This window comes from Aegilops tauschii, chromosome 7 (assembly GCF_002575655.3).
Source record: "Aegilops tauschii subsp. strangulata cultivar AL8/78 chromosome 7, Aet v6.0, whole genome shotgun sequence".
NCBI classification, from domain to species: Eukaryota; Viridiplantae; Streptophyta; class Magnoliopsida; order Poales; family Poaceae; genus Aegilops; species Aegilops tauschii.
The window spans coordinates 327,528,763-327,542,564 of NC_053041.3; positions in this window are offsets into that span (position 1 = coordinate 327,528,763).

A 13,802-nucleotide genomic window follows, 5' to 3' on the forward strand; every position below is an offset into this window, starting at 1 on the left:
TGGCAGAGATGATGTGACCAAGGTAAAGAACTTCATCGAGCCAAAACTCACATTTTGAGAACTTTGCATAGAATTGATACTCTCTGAGCTTGTCGAGCACCAATCGCAAATGTTTGGCATGGTCCTTCTTGTTCTTGGAGAAGACCAATATATCATCGAGATACACCAGGACGAATTCATTGGTATAGGGGTTGAAGATGAAATTCATCATCCGAGAAAATGTTGGAGGAGCATTGACAAGACCGAAAGACATGACAGTATATTCATAAGACCCAAAGCTAGTTCTGAATACTGTCTTGGGAATATCCTCTTCACGAATGCGAATCTGATGATAACCCATACGAAAGTCAAGCTTGGAGAATACTTTAGCACCTTTGAGTTGCTCGAATAACTCATTGATGTTGGGAAGTGGATACTTGTTCTTGATAGTCTTCTTGTTCAATGGACGGTAGTCGACACAAAGTCGGTCCGTGCCATCCTTCTTCTGGACAAAAAGAACACCACAACCCCATGGAGATGAACTCGGTCTGATCAAACCCAGACGCTCTTGTTCATCGAGCTGTTTCTTCAATTCCTTCAGCTCCTTGGGTCCAAGCTTGTATGGACGCTTGCAAACGGGTTCAGTGCCCGGCTCAAGATCGATAACGAACTCAACTGGCCGGTGAGGAGGCATACCCGGAAGCTCTTCTGGAAAGACATCTTGGTACTCACAAACGACTGGAATTTGAGAGATGGCATTCAATTCGCCCTTCTCATTAAGAGAAAATAACCGAATGGTTTCATCACGAGCGGCATAAACGGTAACATCCTCAGAAGAGTGTGTCAATTGAATTTCCCTGGCAGCACAATCAAGTTGAGCCTTGTGCTTAGAAAGCCAGTCCATCCCGAGAATTAGATCAATATCCGAGTCACCAAGAACAACTGGAGAAGACAGAAATTTATAGTTTCCCATCTTGATGGAAACATCCGGAACCACCAAACTAGAACTCAAACGTTTACCCGGAGAAACGACATCCATGGGTTTACCCAGATGTGAACAAGTGAATTCATGCTTCGCAAAAAACGGTCTTGATATGAAAGAAAGCAATGCACCAGTATCAAAAAGAACTTTTGCAGGAATATCATTAACAGGAAGATTACCCATTAACACATCAGTCGATTCCTCCGCTTGAGCTGCATTCATCATGTTCACCTTTGCAAACTTGGTATTATGCTTGACCACTGCATTGCTGGAAGATCTGACAGGAGGAGGAGGCGGAAGACGCCTTTGGTTGAAGAACTTGTTAGCATAGTGACCTTTCTGCTGACACTTGTTGCAAGTCACCTCTGAGAGTGGACGGTGATAAGGAGCATTCGACTTTGGAGCTTGATTCTGAGACTTGTTCTGATAGCCAGGGTTGGAAGAGTGGGAAGAACCATGGCCACCTTTGTTCTTCTGCTGGTAAGGCTGGCGAAACGGAGGAGGAGGAGGCAACCAGAACTTCTGTTGCTTAGCTGCCACAAGTGAGGAAGAAGAAGACTGAACTGCGTCCCTGACTCTCTTCTTAGAAGCCTCACACTTGAGCTGAGCAGCCTCTTGCTTCAGTGCCATGTTATAGAATTGATCAAACTGAGTAGGCTCAACAAGAACGAGAGCTAACTACAGATCCTCTCTAAGGCCACCTCTGAAGTGATAGATCATGCTCTTTTCATCAGGAACGTCTTGTTTAGCGAAGCGAGCAAGTTTCTGAAACTGGATGTTGAATTGATACACAGACATGTTGCCTTGCTTGAGATTGCGGAACTCCTCACGCTTACTCTCAACAACACTTTGTGGAATGTGGTGAGCTTTGAAATCCCGACAGAAGTCAGTCCAAGTGATCACACGACCTCCTCTGGAATCTTTGTATTGTTGATACCAATCAGCAGCTTGGTCCTTGAGCTGAAAAGAAGCAAACTTGACATAGTCCTCAGGCCTGACATTGCTACATTCAAAATGCTTGTTGATGTCCACGAGCCAATCATCGGCATCCGTGGCCTCGGCACAGTAGCTGAAAGACTTGGGCTGATTTGCGAGAAACTGGTTGAGTGTAGCGAAGTGAGACTGATTGTTGCCTTGGCCTTGATTTCCTTGATTGCCTTGCCCTTGGGTGCGTTCTTGCAAGAGTTGTAGAATCATCTGAGCATTGGCGTTGGTGGCTGCCATGATAGCTTGCCATGCCTCCGGAGGCGGAGGTGGTGGCGGAGGGTTCGCCTGACTCCCTTCATTGCGATCCGGATTCTGACGCATTGGAAGAGCCATCCTGAAGAGGGTGACATCCGTTAGCATCTTGATAGACAAATAGACAAGTAGAATCAACGGATAGAAATTGCAACATATAGTCTTCACAATAAACATTCGAACGAAGATGAACGGATGAATTCCAGAGTAAATCATCGCACTTCCATAAGTTGAGAAGCGACTTAGAAAAGATATGGAATCAACATTTGACTTCGAAGCAACTCGAATACCACAATTGAAAACAAAGCAAAGTATTGGCTTGCAGAATAAGCCGGAACAAACATATGATAGAGATTTCGTCCAAAGTTTTCGTGGTGGGGCCCACACGGGCTCGATCGTACAGCACCATCATGTACAAGGCAGTGCACATGACATACGAAGCGTCCCCGGGTCGGCATAGCCAAGGACTCTTTAAGACACTACGAGACCACTGTAAAACCAACCGTGGAAAGGCGGACCACTAGACGTCGAACCCCAATCTCATATCATGCGTCTGTCGGAAAGATATCCTAAGAGCTACTTGAATTCCCACTTATAAACTCCCAAAACTTTCTGGTTATGCAATCTGGTGTTGGGGATACAGGGGACACAAAATATATCACCCAAACTAGCAATCCCTAGATCCAGCTGTATCCATCCGTCAACACATAACCAAGAAACCTTCGGAAATCGTTTACCTCAACCTTTGAAAAACATCTGTTATACGAGTTATGGCAATACTCCCGAACTCCCGCCCCAGTATTGGGTGGCGTCGAGGTGATCTCACCAACAACTGCATAAAAGAGATTTCGATGTCGGCGAAACTCAGGTATTCCAGAACTGCAACGATAAAATTGTGACGACAACACCTCGGAGCTCAACTCCCCGGGACACTGCCACAACCCCTAAATGTCAGGAGGCACCAAGAACAATGTTCTCTTCACAAAACCATCGGAACGATTCCAAGATACCCGCGTGATCCTAAAAAAAATTTAGTGAAATTTGAGGGGAGAAGAGTTAAAACTTCTACGTCAGGAGACCTCACCAGAGCGACGAAGGGACTGAGGAGTAAAAAGAATCCTACTCTCTGATATATATAATCCTAAGCCTCAAAACATTTTTGTTCTAGACTCAACAACGCCAGCGATTCGATCAAGCAGGGGGCTCCTAAGTCGGGGATGGCTCTGATTACCAACTTGTAACGCCCACGATGCGGCTATGTCTCCCACGTGTCGAGGCACGACTTAGAGGCATAACCGCATTGTGGTTTTGTCGCAAGAAGGGTCATCTTCACACAATCCCATGTAATGAACAAGAATGGGATAAAGAGTTGGCTTACAATCGCCACTTCACACAAAACATAAATATAATCCATACATCATCCAAAATACACACGTAGACCGACTACGGTCAAGATCCAAATGAAAATAAGATAACCTCAAATGCTAGATCCCCGATCGTCCCAACTGGGCTCCACTACTGATCATCAGGAAAAGACACATAGTAACGACCACGTTCCTCGTCGAACTCCCACTTGAGGTCGATCCCATCATCTGCACTGGCATCGTCGGCACCTGCAACTGTTTTGGTAGAATCTGTGAGTCACGAGGACTCAGCAATCTCACACCCGTGAGATCAAGACTATTTAAGCTTATAGGAAAGGGTGGTGTAACGAGGTGAAACTGGAGCAGGCACTAAGCAAATATGGTGGCTAACATACGCAAATGAGAGCGAGAAGAGAAACAACGGAACGGTCATCATCTAGAAATGACCAAGAAGTGATCCTGAACTCCTATTTACGTCATTCATAACTCGAACCGTGTTCACTTCCCGGACTCCGCCGAGAAGAGACCATCACGGCTACACACACGGTTGATGGATTTTAATTGGGTCAAATGACAAGTTCTCTACAACCGGACATTAACAAATTCCCATCTGCCTCATAACCGCGGGCACGGCTTTCGAAAGATAATACCCTGCAGGGGTGTCCCAACTTAGCCCATCATAAGCTCTCACGGTCAACGAAGGATAAACCTTCTCCCGGAAAGACCCGATCAGTCTCGGAATCCCGGTTTACAAGACATTTCGACAATGGTAAAACAAGACCAGCAAAGCCGCCCGAATGTGCCGACAAAATGTCGATAGGAGCTGCACATATCTCGTTCTCAGGGCACACCGGTGTCGGGACCCCGATTCTAGGTCACACCGATCTAGCCTGTAACACCTCATATCACTTTGCGGCCTCACGCACGGTATCCCCACGGGTGTCGCCTTACCATGGCCGGGACCGTTTGCGCCTTTTGGCTCACGTATATGATAATGTCGCTAGCATCCATATGACAGAGAACCCGGGCCGACATGGCTAGTCATGAACCCAGAGCGGCACTAACGTATGGGGACAGGCATACATGAATCAACATCGAACATGTCGGTCAGCAGCGTGCGAATCCGGGCTGTAGCACTGGCTAACAGGACTCCGGGAACCCGGGCTGCAGCAGGCTAGGCAGGACTCCGGATGTCACCGCGTGACATTTCCCCGAAGGGACAGACACAGGAACGAAGTGAATCACATGCCGGCCAGTCAAGTGTTCCGGAGCAGTAGTGCTGGGCTAGCAGGACTCCGGTGAACCGGGCTGTAGCGGACTACTATGGCTCGAGGAGGCACTAGACTACATTTCCCCATAAGAGAGGCTACCAAGGATAAACAACTAGGTTGTCGAATCCCACACATACCAAGCATTTCAATCATACACACAATATGCTCGATATGTGCAAATACAACATGGCATCACAACAAGACTCTACGACTCAGAGTATTTATTCATTAGGCTCCGAAGAGCCAGATATTACAAACATGGGTCTCATGACCCAACATTCAGAGCATACAAGTCAGAGCACATGCGGAAGCTTAACATGTCTGAGTACAGACATCTACAAATGAAAAAGGCTGAGAAGCCTGACTATTTACTAGATCCTGCCGAGGGCACAAGATCGTAGCTGAGGTATCAAGCTAAACGTCGAAGTCCACACGGAACTACTAGCGAGACTGACGTCTCTCTGCAAAACATAAAATAAGCAAACGTGAGTACAAATGTACTCAGCAAGACTTACATCAGAACTATCTACATATGCATCGGTATCAACAAAGGGGGTGGTGGAGTTTAACTGCAGCAAGCCAGCTTTGACTCGGTGGCTATCCTGACTACGACTGCAAGTAACTCTTTTGAGGTGGCGCACACGAGTCCACATATTCACCATATCAATACTCCACTATGGATCCGCTCCCGTCTCCCTACGAGAACGCCATCCATAGCACTCACGCTTATCTTGCGCATTTTAAAGTATCCACTTTCACTTGTCTATGAACTGTTATAGGCAACCCAGAAGTCCATTTCCGCGGACACGGCTATTCGAATAGATCATATTAACCCTGCAGGGGTGTACTTCGTCACACACGCTCTCGCCACTTACCACCATGTACACGTCGTGTACCTCGGCAACCTTCAAGCGGAAGCCTGGCGAGGGAGTCGGCCACAGCCTACCTAAACACTCAAGTCTCTAGTCCAGGTTTATCGCCTATTCAGGTTCCATCCGCAGGGAGTCCGGCCGAGGTTTCCACATACGGCCCCGAACGATGTGTGCAGGGTTCCCGAGACACCAAACGGGCGCCTGGTACACCGTGCCACGTGCCTACCGCATCACAGCCCACCCCTCGGTCAGCGCTGTCCACGGCCTCCAGCATACTACAAACACCAGAAACTACTTGCAACTCCTGGACAGAGGACAAGGGTGATTAAGAAGCCGAGAGGGTCCATTGGTTTCGGGCCCAATGCGTGGTAGTAACTGTATCATGGATCACAAACACAGAACTCAGTTCCTGAGGACGGCTTCAATGAGACAACCCACCATGTACTCCTACATGGCCTCTCACCGCTACCTTTACCAAATCGTGTTCACACACTTAGCTCACACACAGTAGGACATGTTCATCACCATTCCAATTCATCCCCGATGAATCAGACCCGACTCAACTCTAAGCAGTAGCAGGCATGACAAACAAGCATGAATGAGTAGGCACATCAGGGCTCAAACAACTCCTACTCATGCTAGTGGGTTTCATCTATTTACTGTGGCAATGACAGGTCATGCAGAGGAAAAGGGGTTCAACTACCGCAACATGTAACAGTTGAATCGATGTTGTCCTAATGCAGTAGAAGAGAGCAGGAGCGAGAGAATGGGATTGTATCGGAATGAACAAGGGGGTTTGCTTGCCTGGCACTTCTGAAGATATTATAGTTCTTCATCGGTGTCATCGAACTCATCGTCGGAATCACGGCTATCGAGAGGGGACAATCACCGGCAAACAAAGAAGAACACAATCAATGCAATGCACAATATGATGCATGATCATGACATGGCAATATGACGTGATTTGGCCTAATGTAACTAGCAACAGAAAGGTTTGGGTTGATTTGAACTCAAGGTTCAAATTCAAATTCAAACTATGAATTCAAATAGTGCATTATCATGTTTTCACCTATACAGCAGGTATAACTTAGTTTGACATGCATGGAAATGATACAGATGGATAGATTGCATTTTTCTGATCATTTTTCATATATAAATTATTTCATTCTGAGCTACGGTTGATTTTATATGATTTTTAGAAGTTTATACTATTTTCTGGAATTTCCTGATTAAAAATAAATCCAGAAAATGTAATACTGCGTCAGCCTGACGTCATCACTGCGTCAGCGAGTCAACGGGCTGGCCAGGGTCAAACCTGACCAGTGGGGTCCCACTGGTCGGTGTCACGGTGCTAGTTAGGGTCACTGACATGTGGACCCAGTCAATGGCCACGTCAGCATGGTCAACGCTGACGCGTGGGGCCACTGTGATTAGTTAAAACTAAATAGAAACTAATCTATGTTTAATTAGTCAGTGGGGCCCTGCTGTCAGTGTCACTAGGTGTTGACTAAGTGCGTCATTAGCCCTAACTAATCTGCCACGTCACCCTCGCCGGGGTTACGCCGGCGGCGACCAAAACGCGGCGGAGGCGCACTGGAGTGACTCGGGTTTCGCCTACAGGCCACCGTTTGACGCGCGGACGGGCGCGTTTGAAAGAGGGAAGCGAGGCGCATCTGTGGGTGGCCGTGGTTCGAGTGGGGGTGGACGGAGTCAACGGCGGCGAGCTCTTTTGCGGCCGCCGGAGTTCGGGTTAGCACGGGGGCGGCGTTAGGGAGCATGACAGGGGGTGCGGAGGGGTGCTATGGCCTCCTGGGGGTGCACTGAGCACGGCTACGTGCTCGGTTTAAACGGAGGCGAACCAAAACGACGACGGCGTCAAGTCCGGTGCCGGTGAGGTCTCGGTCTCGACGGAAACGAAGGCTACGCTGAGCTAATGGACATGGGAGAAGGGGGAATCGGTAGAGGAGCTCACGGCGAGTGCAGAGGTGGCCTCGGCGTGCCCGGGGAAGCACCGGAGCGAGCGGGGCGGCGAGAGGGATCTCCGGCGTTGGGAGGTTGAAGACGACGACGTGGAGACACTCGGGGCGTCCGGCGTTGCACAGCTCGACGAGGAGGAAGAGGGATACTAGGCGGAGCTCTTGGGCATCTCAGGGCGTCGCCGGGATGGCGGTGTCCGCGGTGGTGGCGAGCGGCGGCGACGGAGGCGTTTGGGCGGGAAGAACAGAGGAGGGGGAGAGCGTTCGGGGGAGAGTGAGAGAGAGCCGGATGGCTCTGGGGGTCGCGTGGCATCGTCCAGACGCGTCGAGGCGGAGCCAGGCAGGCAGGGAGGGAGGAGGTGGCCGCGGCGTGTAGCGGCGCGCGTCGGGCACGCGCCCTCGCCTACTGGCACGAGGAGGAAGGCGACAAGAGAGCGCCTGGTGGGCTGGGCCGCCAGCTGGGCCGGCGAGGTGGGCTGCACAGTAGGTAGGTCCAGGTAACTTTCTCTCCCTCTTCTGCTTTCTAATTTGTTTTTGTTTTTTCTAATATTCTGTAGTCTTTAGGGCTTTATTAAAAATACTTAGACACTTCCAAAAATCATGAAACTACTCATGATCACTGTTGGGAATATATCCTACAGTAAACATTTTAGTTTATGATTATTTGAGCATTTAAAATATTTAATAGCATTTAAATGCCCAAATGCAAATAGAGTATGATTTAATCCAGAGCCCAAATATGACATGGAAAGATGTGCATCACCTCTGGTTACTGTTTCCAGCATTTTCCAAGAATGATGAACATTTTTGAAAGCCATTTGGATTTACTGGAAATATTTTGGTTGAACCTAGTGAATTCCTTTAATGCTAGGGTTTAGGCAATCCCCATTTCAAGTTTCTTTCAAAATTAAACATGATGACATGAGGAACAAGCAAAAGTCAAACAAGGGCTGATCTGGGGCTGTGACAACCGGATTGTCCAAGCTTCCGATAGGCGAGCCCAGAGTTGCCCCTGGTGGCCACCGGCGACTGACAGGTTGGACCAATACTCAGAGGAGCACTGGCCCGGGGGTTTAAATAAAGATGACCCTCGGGCTCGCGAAAACCCGGGGGAAAAGGCTTAGGTGGCAAATGGTAAAACCAAAGTTGGGCCTTGCTGGAGGAGTTTTATTCAAGGCGAACTGTCAAGGGGGTCCCATAAATCACCCAACCGCGTAAGGAACGCAAACTCAAGGAACATAATACCGGTAAGACAGAAACTAGGGCGGCAAGAGTGGAACAAAACACCAGGCATAAGGCCGAGCCTTCCACCCTTTACCAAATATATAGATGCATTAATTAAATAAGAGATATTATGATATCCCAACATATCCTTGTTCCAACATGGAACCAACTTCAACTTCACCTGCAACTAGCAACGCTATAAGAAGGGCTGAGCAAAAGCGGTAACTTAGCCAAACAACGGTTTGCTAGGAAAGGATGGTTAGAGGCTGACATGGCAATATGGGAGGCATGATATAGCAAGTGGTAGGTATCGCAGCATGGCAATAGAGCGAACAACTAGCAAAGCAAAGATAGAAGTGATTTCGAGGGTATGGTCATCTTGCCTGCAAGGTTCTCAGAGTTGTCGAAAGCTTGATCCTCGTAAGCGTACTTAACAGGTTCCTCGTTCACGAACTCGTCTCCCGGCTCTATCAAAGACAAGAACACAAGCAACGGAACCACAATCAATCACGAGAATTGCACAAGCAACATGATGCAAAACATGTATGATATGCGCGATATCATATGCGGTGCATATGCGTGCTCCGGAAGGAAAATGATGAACAAGGCAGTAACTTGGCAAACCAAGCATGCCACTGGAAAGATGATATGATTTCGGTCGAAATCGATATAAAGATCACCGGAAACGGATGCACGGTTTGCAAATGGCAAGCAAAACAAGAATGACACGAATCTGCGATTAACAGCATGATAGCACTTAGAATGCAACAAGTAACAATGCTACAGCACCCCAACATAGCAACAAAGCATATGACAGCAATCTACAGGAGATGCTTGACAAAAGATGAACACTGAGCTACGGCTAGATCACAACAGAACAAGCTCAAACAAGCATGGCAAAAGTGCAAAAAATATCAGGTTCACAGACTTGGTGAAATTACTGGACATGCCTGAAACAGCATCAGGTAGCAATGTTCAGAGCACGAAATCAACATGCTACATGACCTTAACATGGCAAAACAAGGCATGACAGTATTCTACTAAATGCATATGACCAAACTCCCTTACTGACCATAAGCCAAAAAGGACCAGAAGATATGATGGGAACTGTCGTGGAATTGTCACGGCAGATGTCCTCGAGCTAGGACTTAGTCATGGAGCCATCGCAGCTAGGAAGCTTGAAGGGGTTATGCGGGACAAGGGACGCGAGGGTTTATACTGGTTCGGCCCCTTACGGTGAAGGTAAAAGCCTACGTCCAGTTTAAGGTGGTATTGATTAGGGTTACGATCACCAGGGAGCTAAACAGCTATGCCCGGCTCTCAATGAGATTGTTGTCGTCCTCAAACCGCTGCCGGGTCGTCCCTTTATATAGGGAGGCTGACGCCCAGCAGCCCTTAGAGTCCCGGCCGGCTCATAAGAGTGTCCGGCTCGGACTCTCAACTATACTTGCCTTACACTACAAGTTCTTACAATAATAAAGATTGTAACTACAGGCCTTTAGCCATATCCGGGTCTCAGCCCATCTCCGGCCCATCGTCTTGAAACTTGGCTCCGGGCTTCTGGTCCCGACCGTACGAGTAACCCGGCCCCTCCTGGCGGGTGACTCTAAGGTCTATATCCTCAACATTAGGCCCCAGATTGATTTGAGCCGAATCATGTCAATCTTCAACTCTTCTGACAGAAAAAATCTCCGGCTTACCATACATGTGAAGGCCATAACCCGGAGTGACGTCATCCTCTGGACTCCGGATAATCCGCCATGACATCATCCTCCATTAAGTCCGTTTTTTACTCCGCCAGATCCGCAACGGATCTTTGCTTTACTGTCATTCCGAAAATCGAGGCGTCGTGGGGGGGAGATAACCACGCCGTGGTCTCCTTGAATCTCGCGCCCACTTATGACCTCGCCTTATAAATAGGCCGGCCCAACGGGCTCTTCTCATGCTCTCTTCTTCCTCCTCGCGCTGTCACTCCTCTGCCCGAGCTCTGCCACTGTCGCCGCCGTCGCGCCCCTGATCTTCATCAACCCGGCCGCTGCATCACCCTGACTTGGACCAGATAAACGGCGGCTACTTCCGCTCTTCTCCAACTCCGGTGAGTCTCTTCTGCCTTGTTAGAACAGATCTGCGGTAGAGTTCAAACAGTTCATCCGCGTTCTTCGCCATTGTCCGCAGGCTTCAGTAGTTCTCGTAGTTGCCACCCTTGTTTGATCTTTAGATATGTATAGACTTGCTGCAGTAGTTGTTTGTTACTCATTTCACCTGCAAAACACACTTCTTTCCACTGCATAAGATCTCCTTCGAGCTCAAGAACTCCCCTGCGTCCGCATTTTAGGTCTAGAAAATTTTCTTTGCTCCGACCACTTTGATCCAAAAAAGTTACGGTAGTATGCGAAACCTGTTTTACCACACTTAGTAAAAACTGCAACCATAGAATCTTGGCGGCTTAAATTTCCGGCTTAAAGAAAACACGTGCTGTAGAACTTTCCGGTTTAAAGAGAACGATGCTCTGTAGAATCCTCCGGCTTAACTGTGATAAAGCCGTAAACAATCAATCTTATCTTGAATGCCCCTGCGGCTTAAATAATCCACTGTACCTGAGTATATATCATTAGTCCCCTTCATAAGCCGCCATCTTAGCTTGAACGATAGATCTCCGGCTTATATTAACCCGGACACTTTTTCTCTTTATCATAGACCACCAACTTTCACCATGCCTCCCAAGGCTCCCATCACTTGCAACTGGATGAGGTCCAACGTCACCGACGAGACCCTGGCCAATTTCGTTAAGTCCGGATATTTGCCTAAGAAGGAAATCATGTCCTACCGTGCTCCTGACCCGTCGGAAGAGAGACCACAGCCACGGGACGGGGAGGTAGTGATCTTTGTAGACCATATGAGCCAGGGCTTCGCACCGCCCGGCTCAAAGTTTTTCAGGGACGTGCTCAACTTCTTTGACCTACGGCCTCAGGATATAGGACCCAACTCCGTATCCAACATCTGCAACTTCCAAGTCTTTTGCGAAGTGTACCTTGGAGAAGAGCCTAGTCTGCTGCTTTTCAGAGAGCTGTTTTACTTAAACCGCCAAAATGAGTGTGCCAATGGGCCAAGTCTGGAGTTAGGTGGCATCTCCATCCAGCGGCGTAGGGACTGTCTTTTCCCTTACGCAGAGCCGCCGAGCCACCCCAAGGACTGGAATATGACTTGGTTCTACTGCCAAGATACGTCCCCGGCTGACGAGAACCCGCTGCCCGGCTTTCGCCCAACACGTCTAGAGCCGACTCATCCGCTGTCGGACAAACTGACTGCAGCGGAACGCCAGCCTCTGCTTCCAACTATCAATAAGATCAAGGCCCTGCTAGGCAACGGTCTAAACGGAATTGACCTGGTCCGGGTCTAGATCTCATGGCGGGTGATCCCATTGAGCCGCCGCCCCGGCTTAATGTGTGAGTACACCGGGCGAAAGGATGACCCGCAGAGGCACAGTCGCAATGATCTTCCAGAAGACGTTGCAGAGGAAGAGACCAAGGCTCTTCTAAACGAGAGTCTGGCAGACTGTGGAAGGACCGGGTTAGCCCCCTTCTGCAAGACCAATCCAGCCCCAGCGGTGAGCCGCTGACTTTAACCTTTCAACTTCTTCTGCATGTAACCTTGACCTGAACTGTTTTAAGAATTCATTACTGTATTCTTCAGGCTGATGATAAATTCTGGCGGGTCAAATATGACCATGAGGCGGCCAAGAAGGCCAGGAAGGCAAAGAAAGCCGCCAAGAAAGCCGCCCCTCGCAAAAAGGGAAGCCGACCCACCGCTTCGGAGCTAATGCAATTAAGCGACAGCTCCGAGTCAGAGGTAACCCTTAAACCTTTAAATTCTTGCTATATTTGTTATTTGCTGCTGTCCGCCTTATCAATACTTGCTCATTGACAGGATGACACCGGCGCCAGTAACCCGGTGGTAGAAGAGGTAATGTCACTTTCCTCCGACTCGGAGCCCTTGCCACAGCTGAAAGTCCGAAGGGTAACCCGGAAAGTAAGCTTTTCACATCCTTTAGCTCATCAAGACCCTCAATTTCTTTTGAAGCGACAGGTTCACGAAAGCCGGCGTCACACCCGGACCAACAAGGACACCGATCTCTCCGCCGGGTTACCCGACGCAACAAGGAAGCGTCGCACTGAGGTTTTTTCTCACTTGTACCCTTTTCATCCGTTGGCGGGTGTTATCCGTCAGCCACTCAACTCTTCTGACTCCAATTATCAGGAGACCTCCCCCTCTTCGGGTGACTCCATGCAGTCAAATCTGCCGGCCTTCAAGACTGCGCCTGGGTAACAACAATCATCTTACATTATCTTTGTCTGTACTTACTCTTTGTGTGCCTAACACTTCTGTCTTTTCAGTGCCCAGGCAAAGCTCACCAAAAGAGCGAAGAAGACCAGGTCAGCCGGAGTGCCGGACATACCTGAACCGGAGGTGACGGCTAAAGAGCCGCCAGCTGCCTCCGCCCCCGAAGCCACCACTCCAATGGACACGGCACCTGAGGCCTCAGCCCCGACTACCAAGGCCACGACCGAAACTGCGGTTAACCCGGAGGCCTCCGGCTCAACCCCACCAGCAGACGACCCGGACGTGGTAATCACCCGGACGGAGTTCGTTGAGCCGGCGAGACCGACTGCGCTGGCCAAATGCTCCGCGAAGGGGGAGTTGCTGCAGCCCTACCGGGTGAAACTGGACCTCTCCGGCTACACCGACTTGAGCATTGGAGAGCTCGTCTCTGGCTACATCAGCCAAGTACACAAGAGCCGAGACGCCGAGGTCGCCATGGTCAACCAGATCCAACAAAAATCTGAGGTATCCTTCTGCTGTCTTCTTACTTACTGCATAGTTACCTTTGCCATGCT